At 49.8% G+C, this 17,822-nt stretch overlaps 1 protein-coding gene across 1 annotated transcript in view; it reads right to left on the reverse strand.

Moving 5' to 3' along the window:
• The window catches only part of LPIN2 (lipin 2), a 105,061-nt gene extending 93,980 nt beyond the window's left edge, over positions 1–11,081 (reverse strand). Inside the window, exon 1 of the mRNA XM_040434302.1 lies at positions 10,912–11,081. The gene's annotated coding sequence lies outside the window, so the exon portion shown is untranslated. The remainder of the gene's footprint in view (positions 1–10,911) is intronic.
• Positions 11,082–17,822: the final 6,741 nt, after the last annotated feature.

Consider the following 17,822-nt stretch of genomic DNA (forward strand, 5'->3'; position numbering starts at 1 on the left):
CTGAGAAAGACTACGTGCTTGACACTTTCTGCAACAAAGACATGATGATCCACCTGAAAAAGGCATACCTGATGTCTTCTACTGCTGTCCTCAGTATGTCAGCCGAGACCATAGCTACAGGTGCTGCACAGGTATAAGAGGGGGTCCTTCAGCCAGCAACAGTCTAGGAAATGATTGATTTGTAAAACCCTTCCTCTATGGACATCAATTATGCGCTATACACGTCAGGTTGTGTGTTCAGGGAGGTAGACAGGGTGATTCTCATAATTCCTGATGACCTGGATAAGCCGGTCACCCATGTATGCAAGCTCTTTATACATCTCATCCTTGGACTGAGCAAACAGCGCTGTGCCTGTAAATGAGGTCAATGAGGGCTGCTCTTGAGGAGCAAAAGAATCCAAAGAAACAGCCCCACAAGGGTGAGAAGCTGAAAACCTGCAGCATTTACAGTAGCGGCAAAGAAATCTTACTGAAGCTCCTCGACTCGCTGCATAAAGAGTCCTTGCAGAATCCACGGTGGCGCTAACCTGGAGCATAGATAGGAAATTAGGGGCACGTCAATTAATGCTGCCAATCTCACCCATTGCAAAACATAGGACGAGTTCTGCAGCAAATACCCGGCATCAGTGTCTATACGCGGGAGGTTGTCAGGCACTGACAGGAGTGCCTAGGAGTCCTGTCAGGATTTAGGGTACATAACCCCACTGGTCAAGCAACACTGCTGGATTTCTTGCGACCCCATTCATTTCTATGGGACCACTGCTACTCTGCGATCCTGGCCGCTACAGCTGTCGCTCAACCAGTGGTTGCCCTGCGGCCGTACCCTACTATGCTTCAAAACATGGAAACCTATATATAAAATAGCTCTGTTTCTTTCTACAGACTGCCCAGCAGCAGAAATGACCAGCCACGTACCCATTAATGTTGGCTATAGAAGAGAGTTAGCAAAAAGTAGCTGGAAAAAAAAGTAGAATGCCCTGGAAAATACTCAGCTCTGCGCCAGTGTGTGGGATCAGGATTCTTATAAATCCCACTTATCCCCTTAAGATTTGTTTCATACCACAGAGCCAGGAAAAAAAAAAAAAAAGAAAAGAGTAAAAAGTGATAACTTTCTGCTTTGATATGGACACAGGTGCAACCAATGCAAACCCCAGTGCTGCTTTCGGCATCCGACTCCTGGCACCCCCGCCGATCAGCTGTTTGAAGAGGAAGTGGTGCTCTGTACAAGTGCTACTTCCTCATCAAGATTCCACAACTTCTCGGAAGTCTCGGCGGTGCAGTGTAATTACAGCTATTGGTTTACATTCACTGGAATGGCACAAGCGCTTGTAATTACACTGCGCAGTATAATCTCGAGCACCACCTCCTCTTCAAACAGTTGATTGGCAGGGGTTGCCCCCCCCCCCCCAACTGATCGGGTATTGATGGCCCCTTTAGGCCTCTTTCACACAAACGTAAGGGCTCTGTGCCCATGCTGCGGGCCGCATACGGCGGTTCCGCAATACAGATGCGGACCCATTCACTTGAATGGGTCCGCAGATCCGGAGCTGCGGTGCGAAACGGAAGCACGGAACGGAGTGCTTCTGTGGTGTTCCGTTCCGCAAAAAGATAAAACAAGTTCTATCTTTTTGCGGAACGGACGGATCGCAGACCCAATTCAAGTGAATGGGTCTGCGATCCCTATGCGGCTGCCCCACGGTCGGTGCCCGTGCATTGCGGATCGCAATTTGCGGTCCACAGCATGGGCGCGGGCAAGAGGCCTTAATCATATCTGGTATAAAAGGAATCTATCAGGCCAATGGCAGGCGGGGACGAGCTTCCCTAGTGTCACCTGCAATGCTGGGGAGGCTCGTCCCCGTCTGCCATTGGCTGCTCCCCCACCGACACCGTATATTTTCATCGGTGCACAGGGAGAGGCAGCAACAGCGGTGCGAGAACCAAGAGCAGCACAGGGAGCGGGGTAAGTAGATTCAGTGCGAGGGGCCCAGCACATGGGGGGCTGTTGGAGAGGTTGGATAACCCCTTTAAGCTGCCAGCCTGAAGTAAATGTGATCTCTGGACCCATGTGAGGTGCAGGGCTGGTTTATATGTACTATATGATGTCTGAAACCCCACTATTTATCAGATGACCTGCCTGTCAAATACAAAAATACAAAGTAGGTCTGGGTTTGTGTGAAACCTACCTAAGGCCCCATGTGCATGCATGTATTACATCTGTTTTATATGGAGATGTAATAGGGCGTTCAGAGAGGTGCATGAGACCGCTGCTGTGCCTTCAATGGAAAAATACAATCACCGAGATGTGTAATATATATACACACACACACACACACACAACCTCTTCTGCCCTAGAAGCAACTATATACAGCACGGCAGGGATAGTGAGTGGGATCTGAAGAAGCCCTTCACCGCAAGTCGCCATTAGGCCTCTCTGACAGTTATTTCCAAGAGAGGGAAGGATCAGGCATGCTGAAACTCTACATGCTCAATCCTTCTTTCTCCTGACAGCAAACTGTCAAGTTACCTCCAAAAATATTGCACCAATCCTAGTGCAATCTGATGTGTGACCCAAGACACTACGAGGTCAGAGTGCATTTACCAGTGTCTTGGCACGCCTTGGTCTCAGGCTTTGTTCACACTTGTACCACAGCTTCTGTTCATGACAGAGGCAGAAACCTAGGATGGATTCATTTCTGAACGGATCCTACGATAGCCTCACTGACATGGTTACAGGATTTTTGGGGCCACAAATGTACGGCAGGTTGTGCTATTCTCGCCTAAAACCCCTTGTAGACAAGCGAGTATTCTGCGCGGGTGCAATGCGTTCGCATCACTCATTGCGCCCGCACAGAATCCGGACCCATTCATTTTTAAATGGGTCTGTGTACATGAGCGTTGGCAGTGCTTTAAGTGGGCCAAAAGAGGTGCCGGTACTCTATTAGGCGCCGGTGCTCCCCCCCCTGCACATCAGACCCCCCCATCACACACATATATATTAGTTCCTCTATGTACCAGTACAGTACCCCCCCCACCACCGCACATTCGTTCCTCTCTGTACCAGTACCCCCCTGCACATCAGGCCCCCCCCCCCACTCATCACACACACACACATTAATTCCTCTCTGTACCAGTACCCCCCTGCCAGGGGGGTACTGGTACAGAGAGGAATTAATGTGTGTGTGTGTGTGATGAGGGGGGGGTCTGATGTGCAGGGGGGTACTGGTTCAGAGAGGAACGAATGTGCGGTGGTGGGGGTACTGGTACATAGAGGAACTAATATATATGTGTGTGATGGGGGGTCTGATGTGCAGAGGGGTACTGGTACAGAGAGGCACTAATGTGTGGTGGTGGTGTGGGGGGGGGGGGTACTGGTAAAGAGAGGAACTAATGTGTGTGATGAGGGGGGGGGGTCTGATGTGCAGGGGGGTACTGGTACAGAGAGGAACGAATGTGCGGTGGTGGGGGGGGGGTCCTGGTACATAGAGGAACTAATATATATGTGTGTGATGGGGGGGTCTGATGTGCAGGGGCCCCCTACACATCAGACCCACCCATCAGACACATATATATTAGTTCCTCTATGTACCAGTACCCCCCCCCCCCCACCACCGCACATTCGTTCCTCTCTGTACCAGTACCCCCCTGCACATCAGACCCCCCCCCCCCCCCTCATCACACTGGTACAGAGAGGAACTATGTGTGTGGGGGGAGGGGGGGTGCCTGTCACTCACCAGTACTCTTCAGAAGTTGGATTCCAAAGCAAAGTCGATGTTCTTTGCTGCACCGTCCGACTCCTGACTCCAAGGAGGACCAGTCACTGGTCGCCGCACTGATCGCTCCACACAGGCGCGCGGGAAGGAGTTGACGTCACCTAACGTGAGGTCAACTCCCTGCCTGCGCCAGCCTGAGCCGTACTCTGCAACGACCCGCCCCCCTCCACTAGCTGCCCAGCCAACGACATTAGGGAGGAGATACTGCCAGCTCTCCGCTGCGCTCCGGCAGGGCCGGCCTTAGGTGTCCAGGCGCCCTGTGCGAGCTAACCTTGTGGCGCCCCCCCCCACCCCAAAAAAAAACAAAAAAACACTGCTTGTTGCTGGCATCATGGCATAGGCTGGCTGACTATCCAACCAAGTAGTTACCAGCCCGCACACCCCAAAGGCCGGTGTAATGTTATACTTCCCTACTTCGTGAGATTTCCCTACCTTCGTCACTTCCGGTCGCACCGGACATGACGTGAGGAGGTGTGCAGCGCCGCGCAGGCGCACAATGACAGGTTAGGGAAGTTTCACAGCAGAGTGCGCATGCGCCAGGAGTCTCGCCGGCGGTTAGGGTAGGGAAAAACTATGGGCCAGTGCGCAGGCGCAGTGATCGGATGGATGTTCTCAGCTGGACACCGGCCGACACTGCGCATGCACCGGGAGCCTCACCAGCGGTTAGGGAAGGGAAAAATTATGTACGGGTCAGTGCTTTTTCCCTACCCTAACCGCTGGTGAGGCTCCCAGCGCATGCGCAGTGTCGGCCGGTGTCCTGCTGAGAACATCCATCCGATCACCGCACCTGTGCACTGGCCCATAATTTTTCCCTACCCTAACCGCCGGCGAGGCTCCCAGCGCATGCGCACTCTGCTGTGAAATTTCCCTAACCCGTCATTGTGCGCAGTGCGCCCCCCCAATATAATAAACATTGGTGGCGCAGTGCGCCCCTCCCAACACTCCAGTATAATAAACATTGGTGGCGCAGTGCGCCCCCCCAACACCCCAGTATAATAAACATTGGTGGCGCAGTGCGCCCCCCCAACACCCCAGTATAATAAACATTGGTGGCGCAGTGCGCCCCCCCAACACTCCAGTATAATAAACATTGGTGGCGCAGTGCGCCCCTCCCAACACTCCAGTATAATAAACATTGGTGGCGCAGTGCGCCCCTCCCAACACTCCAGTATAATAAACATTGGTGGCGCAGTGCGCCCCCCCAACACTCCAGTATAATAAACATTGGTGGCGCAGTGCGCCCCCCCAACACTCCAGTATAATAAACATTGGTGGCGCAGTGCGCCCCCCCAACACCCCAGTATAATAAACATTGGTGGCGCAGTGCGCCCCCCCCCAATATAATAAACATTGGCGCAGTGCGCCCCCCCAATATAATAAACATTGGTGGCGCAGTGCGCCCCCCGAACACCCCAGTATAATAAACATTGGTGGCGCAGTGCGCCCCCCCAACACCCCAGTATAATAAACATTGGTGGCGCAGTGCGCCCCCCCATCACCCCAGTATAATAAACATTGGTGGCGCAGTGCGCCCCCCCAACACCCCAGTATAATAAACATTGGTGGCGCAGTGCGCCCCCCCCATCACCCCAGTATAATAAACATTGGTGGCGCAGTGGGCCCCCCCTCAATATAATAAACATTGGTGGCGCAGTGCGCCCCCCCTCAATATAATAATCATTGGTGGCGCAGTGGGCCCCCCCTCAATATAATAATCATTGGTGGCGCAGTGGGCAGTGCCAATGAGGGTTAAAAAATAAAAATAATAATTAACTCACCTCCTCCAATTGATCGTCTTCTGTTCTTTCTTCATGACCTGTCAAAGGACCTGTGGTGACATCACTGTTAGCATCACATGATCCATCACCATGGTAATGGGTCATGTGATGAGCTCAGTGACGTCACCACAGGTCTTGAAGAAAACAGGAGAACGGCAGCTACGCGATCATCTGGAGGAGGTGAGTTAAAAAAATTTTATTATTTTTTAACCCTCACTGGCACTTCCCACTGAGCCACCAATGTTTCTTATACTGGGGTGTTTGGGGGGGAAAGCGCACTGCCTACCAACGTTTCTTATACTGGGGTGTTGGGGGGGGGGGGGGGGCGCACTGTGCCACAAACGTTTCTTATACTGAGGGGGGGGTGGGGGCGCACTGCCTACCAACGTTTCTTATACTGGGGTGTTGGGGGGGGGGGGCGCACTGTGCCACAAACGTTTCTTATACAAAAACAGGAGGCGGGTGCTGGAATCAAATAGCCGGCACCCGACCTCTGTGACAGGGAGCTGCGATCAGCTACAATTAACCCCTCCAGTACCGCACCTGAAGGGTTAACTCAACTGCAGCTGATCGCAGCTCCCTGTCACAGAGGTTGGCTGTCGGCTATTTGATTCCAGCACCCGCCTCCTGTTTTTGTATTCAGGTCAGTTATCTTCATTGGTGGCGCAGTGGCCACAGCCCCTCCCCTCCTCCTCCCGTCTCTCTTCTTATTGGCAGCGGCGGGGGCAGCAGGCAGGTCAGACAGGGGAGGAGGAACGAATCAGGTCAGACAGGGGAGGGCTAGATGGAGGGGGCGCCCCGAGGGAGAACACAAGTTCAGCCTCGCCTGCCGCATATTACATTGCGAGCTGTCGGCCGCCCAGCGCCCCTGTTACTATGGCGCCCTGTGCGGCCGCACAGCCCGCACACCCCAAAGGCCGGCCCTGCGCTCCGGTACCGGAAACCCACGTACTGGGCGCACGGAGAGGTGCTGGTACTCTCCAGGGCAATTTTTGGAAGTGGCGGTACTGAGTACCGCCGCGTTCCGGCCCACTTCAAGCACTGAGCGTTGGTATTCACGCATCGGTTCTGCGTTGCATGAAAATCGCAGCATGTTCTATATTCTGAGTTTTTCACACAACGCAGGCCCCATAGAAGTGAATAGGGCTGCAGGAAAATCGCATTGCATCCGCAAGCAAGGGCGGATGCGATACGTTTTTCACGGATGGTTGCTAGGAGATGTTGTTTGTAAACCTACAGTTTTTTTATCATGCGCGTGAAAAACACATTGCTCCTGCACAATAAAAACTGAACGAGATCGCATACAAAACTGAATGAACTTCCTTGCAAAATCGCACATTTTTCACTGAACGCATCCGTAATCGGACCTAATCCGCACACGCTCATCTGCAAAGGACCTAATAAAGGTCCTGGAGCAATGAAAGACAGAATAATGCAAATGTGAATAAAGCCTTAGGCCCCTTTCACACGAGCGAGAATTCCACAGGGGGGCAATGCGTGATGCGAACGGACCCATTCATTTCAATGGGGCTGTGTACATGAGTGGTGGTTTTCACTCATCACTTTCGCAATCCGTGAAAATCGCAGCATGTTCTATATTCCGTATATCCCATAGAAGTGAATGGGGTTGCGTGAAAATCGCATCGCATCCGCAAGCAAGTGTGGATGCGATGCAATTTTCACGGATGGCTGCTAAGAGATGTTGTTTGTAAACATTCAGTTTTTTATCACGCGCGGGCAAAACGCAGTAAAAATCACATTGCACCCGCGCGATAAAAATTTAACGTGATCGCATACAAAACTGAATGCCTTTGTTTGCGAAATTGCGCAGTTTTCACCGAACGCATCCGGACACACTCGTCTGCAAGGGGCCTTAGAGTACAATCCAGCTTGGCACGTGTGCGGGTTTTATAACATAACGGTACAAGCATCTATCATGAGCCTATTTAACCACCTCCCGACCGCCTAACGCACGGATGCGTCCGGAAGGTGGTTGATTCATTCCTCCTGGACGCATCCGTGCGTCATCTCGCGAGACGCGAGATTTACTGTGAACGCGCGCACACAGGATCGGAAGGTAAGCGAGTGGATCTCCAGCCTGCCAGCGGCGATCGTTCGCTGGCAGGCTGGAGATGCGATTTTTTTAACCCCTAACAGGTATATTAGACGCTGTTTTGATAACAGCGTCTAATATACCTGCTACCTGGTCCTCTGGTGGTCCCTTTTGTTTGGATCGACCACCAGAGGACACAGGTAGCTCAGTAAAGTAGCACCAAGCACCACTACACTACACCCCCCCCCCCCGTCACTTATTAACCCCTTATGAACCCCTGATCACCCCATATAGACTCCCTGATCACCCCCCTGTCATTGATCACCCCCCTGTAAGGCTGCATTCAGATGTCCGTATGATTTTTACGGATCCACTGATACATGGATCGGATCCGCAAAACGCATACGGACATCTGAATGCAGCCTTACAGGGGGGTGATCAATGACGGGGGTGATCACCCCATATAGACTTCCTGATCACCCCCCTGTCATTGATCACCCCCCTGTAAGGCTCCATTCAGACGTCCGTATGATTTTTACGGATCCACTGATACATGGATCGGACCCGCAAAACACATACAGGCGTCTGAATGGAGCCTTACAGGGGGGTGATCACCCCATATAGACTCCCTGATCACCCCCCTGTCATTGATCACCCGCCTGTCAGGCTGCATTCAGATGTCCGTATGATTTTTACGGATCCACTGATACATGGATCGGATCCGCAAAACACATACGGACGTCTGAATGGAGCCTTACAGGGGGGTGATCAGATCTGGTATTTCAATGCATCCGGATCCGTCTGAAAAATACCATCCATTTGCGTCCGGATTGCGACGGAACTGCCTGCCGGAATCCTCTGCCGCAAGTGTGAAAGTACCCTTACAAAGCACAGCGCCATACATTGTACAGCAGCCCCATTCACATGAATGGAATTGCGCTGCACATAGTGACCAATAAACGTGACATCAATGGCCTAGAAGGGGGCGCAGCGCCCCCCGGAGCACCACGACCTCTTCAAACAGGTTCTGGGAGTCAGACCTCTGACAATGAGATATTGATCATCTATCCTGAGGATAGGCGATTAATACTGAACTGCCAGAAAATCCCTTTGAATAGGTCATCAATATCAGATTGGTGGGTGCTTGACCCCCTGCCGATCAGGCGATTGAAGAGGCACGGGCACTCTGCTTACATAGCATACTAAGTAGAGATGACAGAAGCGATATGTCACATGCGGGGGGCTGTCCCCCCTGCCGCTACAATGACAGGGTCAGACTTCTAGCCCGGACCTGACAACTTCCTGCCTGCGCCACTGCTCCAAGTAGCCGAGCAGGGGCAGAAGCTTCAGAGCAGCGATTGCACAGGCACCGCCACACTTCAGCGCCCCACAGTGAAGAAGTCCTACTGATGAAGCGAATATAAAGCACAGCGCCGTCCATTGTACAGTGGCTGTGCCTGGTATTGCAGCTCATTGAGCAGTAGGAAGGCCATGTAACTGACAGATAAGACGTTACATGCCAAATGCACGGCCACGTGTCATTGCCCCTTCTAACAGCTGGTTAGCAGGGGCACCAGGTGTTGAACCCTCAACCATCTGATATTATTGACCTATCCTGAGGATAGGTCAGCAATTTTTACCTCCTGGAAAAACCCTTTCTACAACTTTGCAATTTACTTTCTGTTTCAATTTCCCACCATTTACAAAGTGTGTTTAGTGTCAATGAATGAGAAGAATCTTGTTTATTCACTGACAGCAAACACTGTGAAAATTGTCAGAAATGTTAACACCACGGGGGTAATTTGGCAATGCTTCTAGGCTTTCTACAATAGAACCGTTGCACATTTCTGTACAAGTCCTTTTTACCCAAAAACGTGCAACTTTTTGCTTGCCACCTTACAAGGGTCAGGTCACAGGAGCCCGAGACTGGCATACTACAAGCCTGTCCACCCCAAGTGTACATTCTTCTCAGTGGTAGCACAGTTCTGACTGCTGCTCTATGGGCAGAATACAGACAGGCCTACATGGCTCACAGACCCACACAGAAACTTAGACCTCGCTACCATCACAGAACCCTGTGGATTGTGGAGAAGTCAGCAGCCAAATTACACAGGACTACAACCCCTAGGAGATATTTCCCAAACATCCAGTACCGCCAGTTCAAACAACATAATTACTGACGGAGCAGTCACATGCTCGGGATGTCACCGGGCCATGACTAACACAAGGTACAGCAACTGATCCAAAACTGCCACCCAAATAACATCAGGAGAGGCTATCAAATGCCAAAGGAAGGGGGGTTCACATCCAGCATTGGGCAGAAGGGGGTGAGGGTAAGTGGGTTCACATCCAGCATTGGGCACAGGGCGGTGAGGGTAAGTGGGTTCACATCCAGCATTGGGCACAGGGCGGTGAGGGGAAGTGGGTTCACATCCAGCATTGGGCACAGGGCGGTGAGGGGAAGTGGGTTCACATCCAGCATTGGGCACAGGGCGGTGAGGGGAAGTGGGTTCACATCCAGCATTGGGCACAGGGCGGTGAGGGGAAGTGGGTTCACATCCAGCATTGGGCACAGGGCGGTGAGGGGAAGTGGGTTCACATCCAGCATTGGGCACAGGGCAGTGAGGGGAAGTGGGTTCACATCCAGCATTGGGCACAGGGCGGTGAGGGGAAGTGGGTTCACATCCAGCATTGGGCACAGGGCGGTGAGGGGAAGTGGGTTCACATCCAGCATTGGGCACAGGGCGGTGAGGGGAAGTGGGTTCACATCCAGCATTGGGCACAGGGCGGTGAGGGGAAGTGGGTTCACATCCAGCATTGGGCACAGGGCGGTGAGGGGAAGTGGGTTCACATCCAGCATTGGGCACAGGGCGGTGATGGGAAGTGGGTTCACATCCAGCATTGGGCACAGGGCGGTGATGGAAGTGGGTTCACATCCAGCATAGGGCACAGGGTGGTGATGGAAGTGGGTTCACATGCAGCATTGGGCGGAAGGGGGTGAGGGTAAGTGGGTTTACATCCAGCATTGGGCACAGGGCAGTGAGGGTAAGTGGGTTTACATCCAGCATTGGGCGGTGATGGACTTTGCTCTGTGCTCTTCCTACTTCTCTGCTGGACACAGATGGCAGCGTGCAGCTTGGCCGGTCTGCTGTGCCCTGCATGGCAGCTCACTGGCAGGAAGCACAGCCACGTCTTTGCCCCCATCAGTGTACAGAGCAGACAGCTCACAGACATGTAAGCAGGCGCCGTCACCACCCCCACTATGTCACGTACAGGACCCTGCCGGTACCAGCAGCCGGTGACCTCTCACCTAGTCAGACGACGGTACAGCATAAACAGGCTTCCGCGGTGCCGGCCGCCGCTCTGTGTGAATGAATGGAAGGTGCCCGGTCTCCGTGCTTCCTCCCCAGCCCCCAGTGTCTTACCGCGGAGCTGCCTGAATGCCGGAGACCTGGAGAAGCTGTGTTCTCCAGGGCTGGAGGGGGCGGAGCAGTCTCTGGAAGACGTCAGGGCCCCGCCCCTCCCAGCAGTGAAGGAATAGCCCGCCCCCTCTCAGCATTCTCACTCAGAAGCGAGGGGGAGCAGGGACGTCACACGTCAGGTGCTGGAGGCTGCTGTGTGGTAGTAAGTGGAGCAGGTGCCCATGGCAACCAATCAGAGTTTAGCTGAAATCTTTCTACGGTCGGTTGTGAAATGTTACACTTGCGCTGATTGGTTGCTGTGAGCAGTAGCTTCACTTATCAGTGGTGGTACTCATCCTAGCAGAGACTGCTTAAAGTGATGGAGCCTGGTTGTCTGCTGTTACCATGTGCTGGCTTCCTTCTCCCCAGGTCCTCATTGTCTCTGTGTGTAAGCTTATTAGTGGCAGCCCTGCTGTAAGATAGCCTATAGCGGTTGTGAACCACGCATGCGGTTTGTGGTTTTGTTCTTCACTTACAGTAAGTAGAGGTGAACAGGGTTGCCAACCAGATGTTTTCTTTTTTTCTGGACAACTTGTCCCAAACTCACAGACTGCCAACATTTTCTACGGACAAATTGGATAACCATAATGAATGGTAAAGATGATAAGTAATACATGTTTATAGCTCAATATACCGATAAGAACTCATTACCAGCATTCACTGAGAGCTGTAAAATGATGATAATCACCACCAAAAGTATCTACTCAAGTACCAACGGCCTCAAGATAATCACGGACACTGGAAAAAAGTCGCCTATTTTTACGGACTGTCCAGAAATTCCTAAACAGTTGGCAACCCTTTAGGTGAGGCAGATAGAAACTATTGGGGTCATTTATTAAGACCGGCGCCGACCTCTACATATCTTAGGCACATCCATTGGCGGCCTAAATCCATGCCAGCTCCCTTGCTAGCGTAGATTTAGATAGTTTTCTACGCCTAAAACAGGTGTAACAAATGATAAATGAGACGAGACGGCTGGCCCTCCCCTTCCCCGCCCACACCCTTTTTTGGAACTGGCGTACATGGCATGGATGGGGAAGAAGTCGCAGATTCGGCCGCAAATTCCCTTTGTAGTTTTAGGCCTCTTTCACGCAAACAATACGGATTCTCCCAGAATATGTTCCACCATTCCGCAAGCAAGTTCAGTCAGTTTTGTCTGCATTTGCGTTCAATGTTTCAGTTTATTACGCGTAGGTGCAATCAGTTTTCATGCGTTTTTTTTATGTGTGTGATAAAAAACTGAAGGTTTACAAACAACATCTCCTAGCAGCCATCAGTGAAAACGCATTACATCCAGATGCAATGCGTTTTTCACTTCTATGGGGCCAGGGCTGCGTGAAAAACGCAGAATATACACTGCGTGCAGAATTATTAGGCAAATGAGTATTTTGACCACATCATCCTCTTTATGCATTTTGTCTTACTCCAAGCTGTATAGGCTCGAAAGCCTACTACCAATTAAGCATATTAGGTGATGTGCATCTCTGTAATGAGAAGGGTGTGGTCTAATGACATCAACACCCTATATCAGGTGTGCATAATTATTAGGCAACTTCCTTTCCTTTGGCAAAATGGGTCAAAAGAAGGACTTGACAGGCTCAGAAAAGTCAAAAATAGTGAGATATCTTGCAGAGGGATGCAGCACTCTTAAAATTGCAAAGCTTCTGAAGCGTGATCATCGAACAATCAAGCGTTTCATTCAAAATAGTCAACAGGGTCGCAAGAAGCGTGTGGAAAAACCAAGGCGCAAAAATAACTGCCCATGAACTGAGAAAAGTCAAGCGTGCAGCTGCCAAGATGCCACTTGCCACCAGTTTGGCCATATTTCAGAGCTGCAACATCACTGGAGTGCCCAAAAGCACAAGGTGTGCAATACTCAGAGACATGGCCAAGGTAAGAAAGGCTGAAAGACGACCACCACTGAACAAGACACACAAGCTGAAACGTCAACACTGGGCCAAGAAATATCTCAAGACTGATTTTTCTAAGGTTTTATGGACTGATGAAATGAGAGGGAGTCTTGATGGGCCAGATGGATGGGCCCGTGGCTGGATTGGTAAAGGGCAGAGAGCTCCAGTCCGACTCAGACGCCAGCAAGGTGGAGGTGGAGTACTGGTTTGGGCTGGTATCATCAAAGATGAGCTTGTGGGGCCTTTTCGGGTTGAGGATGGAGTCAAGCTCAACTCCCAGTCCTACTGCCAGTTTCTGGAAGACACCTTCTTCAAGCAGTGGTACAGGAAGAAGTCTGCATCCTTCAAGAAAAACATGATTTTCATGCAGGACAATGCTCCATCACACGCGTCCAAGTACTCCACAGCGTGGCTGGCAAGAAAGGGTATAAAAGAAGAAAATCTAATGACCCCATTGAGAACCTGTGGTCCATCATCAAATGTGAGATTTACAAGGAGGAAAAACAGTACACCTCTCTGAACAGTGTCTGGGAGGCCGTGGTTGCTGCTGCACGCAATGTTGATGGTGAACAGATCAAAACACTGACAGAATCCATGGATGGCAGGCTTTTGAGTGTCCTTGCAAAGAAAGGTGGCTATATTGGTCACTGATTTGTTTTTGTTTTGTTTTTGAATGTCAGAAATGTATATTTGTGAATGTTGAGATGTTATATTGGTTTCACTGGTAAAAATAAATAATTGAAATGGGTATATATTTGTTTTTTGTTAAGTTGCCTAATAATTATGCACAGTAATAGTCACCTGCACACACAGATATCCCCATAAAATAGCTAAAACTAAAAACAAACTAAAAACTACTTCCAAAAATATTCAGCTTTGATATTAATGAGTTTTTTGGGTTCATTGAGAACATGGTTGTTGTTCAATAGTAAAATTAATCCTCAAAAATACAACTTGCCTAATAATTCTGCACTCCCTGTAGAACATGCTGCCATTCTCATACAACGCAGAACTGATGCATGAAAAAAATGCTAGTTCACAGACACATTAAAATGAATGGGTCAGGATTCAGTGCGGGTGCTATGCGTTCACTGTGACTGTTGTGTTATAAGTGTGAATAAACACTGAAAAGTGATTGACAACCTGGTCCTTTGCCTCTATACTGCATCCGCCAACCTGCCTACCAGAGCGAATCCCCACAATACACACATAAAATGACATTGGCATCAATTCAAGACAATCCAAAATGTTTAACACCACCTCCCTTTCTAACCTGGCTCCGACCTCTTTTTTATCCTTACCTCCAATTCTCCCACCCACCACAGTGTACCCCATATTGAAAAGCCCCAACACAGTAACCATCACCAATTATTTTCATCCACTGGGCAAAAGACCGGCAAAAAGAAAAAATGCAGAAGGGGATGTAGAGGAGGCCAAAGCAAAGCGAAAAATATAACATCCAGAGACTCAGATAATGAAGAAGTGAAGATCTTCAACCTATCAACACATAAGCTCATTGGTGAGGAAACCTCCGTCCTGTCAAAAGGCCTCTCTTTCTGCCCCTCGTCTAATAAAGAATTTGATCTCTTTCTTGACCTTCATAACTTTATTAGGAAACTAACTCTTAAAAGATATTTTAGTATTTTGGAGAACTCTAATAAGGCGACAACTAAACATACCCCCGAGGCTCCCCCCCCCCCTTGCCTCAGAAGAATCCAAATACATTTTAATCGAACTAAGACCTCCATCCAATTTCTAACCCACCCACCATAAGAGCAATTTCATTGACACTTTTTATGGAAGTAAGGTCATAAAGTTCGTTTATGACACTTTTTATGAAAGTAAGTTCATAAAGTTTGTTTGAAGATAAGTTCATATATGGCTCTACCTTTTGGAAAGAAAACATTATACTCTACTCTATCGACGTTATATCGATGATCTAATATTCATATGGAATGGGGACATCTTTTCTATCGAAAATTTCATTAAGTGCATCAACTGTACAGACTGGGGTATCACCTTATCCGGTACACATGACCATTCTAGGATTGAATACTTGGATCTTGAATTAAATATCATTAATAACAAAATAGAGACTCGCACCTTTTTTAAAAAGGTGGATTTCACTAGCTCACACTATAAGACGTGGAAAATTAATATTCCCTTTAGTCAGTTCAAGAGGATAAGACGTAACTGCTCCACAGACACGGACTTTATTTCCCAGAGTGAGGTCATCCGCACAAAGTTTCTTCAGAAAGGATATTCCTCCACAATTGTAGAAGCAGCCTTCAATAGAGCTAAGGCCCTTTCACAGGACGATTGTCTATACGTGAAAATCGAGCAAAACAAAAACAACTTGAAAGCAAAAAAAGTGTGGGGCACAAACTTTATTACCACGTTATCACGGAACAGCTGTTGTGAACCCACTGTGCCCCTGACTAGCAATGCTCCAGAGGGGCGTGACTAAGCAACTACCCGGATTTCACTAGAGCCTCAGATGGTGAGGATAGGCTTGACCGTCGGTAGTTGCCAGGGGCTACACTGGAGCGTAAACCAGTCAGTGACAGCTGTTCTAAGCAGACCAGGAGGTGCCTATGAAGGTACCGACAGTACAGACGTAGTAAACCAGGCAGGGTCGTGACCAGGAGCAACAAGACAGGAACCGGATGATGCAGAGACGTAGTCAGGATGAGCAAAGGGTCAAGGCAGACGGCACAGGAGCAAGGTCAGACAATCCAATGTCGGCAACAGGAGAGGCGATGCAAGCAGGCTGGGATAGGAGATAAACGAAGTCCAGGAATGAAGCACGAAGTCAGGAACACGAGTGGTAAGCAAGCTCTTTAGCACAAGATTAGGACCTTGACACTGAGGCGTCTGTCTAGAGGACTGAGCTACTAAGTACCTACAAGAGAGCCAGGATAGGTTAACGAGATCACCTGACACAACTCAGCCCCGCCCAGGGAGTGATGCGTACTGCCACAACCAAAGCCAAGTTCAAGCAATGTTCAGGTTGAATGGAAGTTGTGGAGCGGAATCTTCAAAGGTAATACTAACCACACAGGCAGAACCCAAAGCTGCAGCAGAGACAGGAAAGCACAGACCACGATCACAGATGAGCACAGTGCCCGGAACCGCGGAGGTAAGCAGGGGGACAGCGTCGCACAGAGGACGCTGTTACACACGTATAGTAGCAATCACAATGATATCAGGAATATCCTTTCTAAACATTGGTACATCCTCAAAAGAGATCCTTATATAGGTAAAATGTTACCCATTCATCCCCCACTTACATTCAGGGGAGCCTTAACCCTAAGACATTTACTAGCCCCAAGTAAACTGCAAACTCATACACAAAAAAATGACAGGTACCCCCAATAGGATATACCCTTCTGGACTACCAGGAAGTTACAAGTGTACTCAACCTAAGTATCTATGCTGTATCTCTATTCGCATATCTACCTCATTCAGCAGTAAATTTAATTGAGAAGTTTTCTCAATCAAGCAGCATCTAGACTGTGGATCAAGTAATGTCATTTACCTATTGGAATGCCCATGTGGGTTACAATACTTAGGGCGGACCATCCAAACTGTCACGGCCTCAGTGTTGTGCGCCATGACACTTTTGCCATGCATGCTGGTTGCCAGCGGCAATGCGTTGTTGTCTCAGCATGTATGTGCTTTTCTCCCCTTCTCCTGGTTCCTCCCCTGTTTGGTGTCTTTGGGGTTAACTATCTGGCTGGGTGTGGCCACTGGGTTAATATTGCCTGTGGCTTCCAGGCTGGAGTCAGTTGTCCTTCAGCCTTGGTGTGTGCTGGAGTTGCTTCTGTCCTGGATATGTCATCGATCCAGTTTGAGGGCCACCTAGTTAGACATCAATGTCACCTTGGTATATTCCCTTTGTTTCCTCCGTTCTGTACCCTTCCTTACATGTTTGGTGTGGGTTTATGTTTTGGGTGTGTTGTAATGTCTAGTTTGGTGTTCCATGTCTGGTATGTTTGGTGTTGTACTCCAACATGGTTGCTAGACATTTCCCCTGTCTGTTGTGTCCTCCAGTAGGGTGTCCCTGGGTTCCCCGGAGGGGAAACTACCAGTCAGTTAGCAGCTCTGTCTGGGGCCGCCATGCATCCTGTCCGGGGTCCAGGCAGTTTCTAGATCGCTGGACTCCGTGTTTGTTGTCTTTGTGCTGTGTCCTGGTAGGTGATCGGGTTCCAGTATGGAGGCACGGGTTCCAATCGTTGTTGCCTCGGCAGGTGAGTGCTTATTGTTGTGGACTCTTACCTTCCTATCCAGTTGCTGTTTTCTGCCTTTCCTTGCACCTAGGCCTGCTGGAGACTCCGGTTTATCCGTGTTTTGGATAAACTGGTCGTCTCCTTTTCCAGACCTTTATCCCAGGGATTATCAGGGCCAGTTAGGGTCTGAGGTTCCGGTGCATGAGCCCTCCTACCAACTGGGTTCGCTCATGCGGTTAGGAGGTCAAGGCTAGGATGAGGGTTGCACAAGGAGGTCATCAGCTCCCTTTTCCAGGCATCCAGGCCTAGTTGCTACCCCTTCTTCCCCACATTGTACGTTGGGGGGTTTCCCCCACTCCCCACCGTGACACAAACTTTACGTAATATGCTAAACAAGCACCAATCATGTTTTTACAGCATAGCATCTCCAGACATGCTACAGACCACCATCAGGGACTCTTTTCAGGTTTTTCAATCATGCCCATCGAACGAATCCACGAAAAATTGTCGCAATACTATCCAGACATTAAGGAGACGTGAAATGTTCTGGATGTTCAAACTCAATTGTCTGAATCCCCATGGTCTAAATGAGGCGTTTGAAATCAACCTATTAAGAACTGT

This window comes from Bufo bufo, chromosome 5, assembly GCF_905171765.1.
Source record: "Bufo bufo chromosome 5, aBufBuf1.1, whole genome shotgun sequence".
NCBI classification, from domain to species: Eukaryota; Metazoa; Chordata; class Amphibia; order Anura; family Bufonidae; genus Bufo; species Bufo bufo.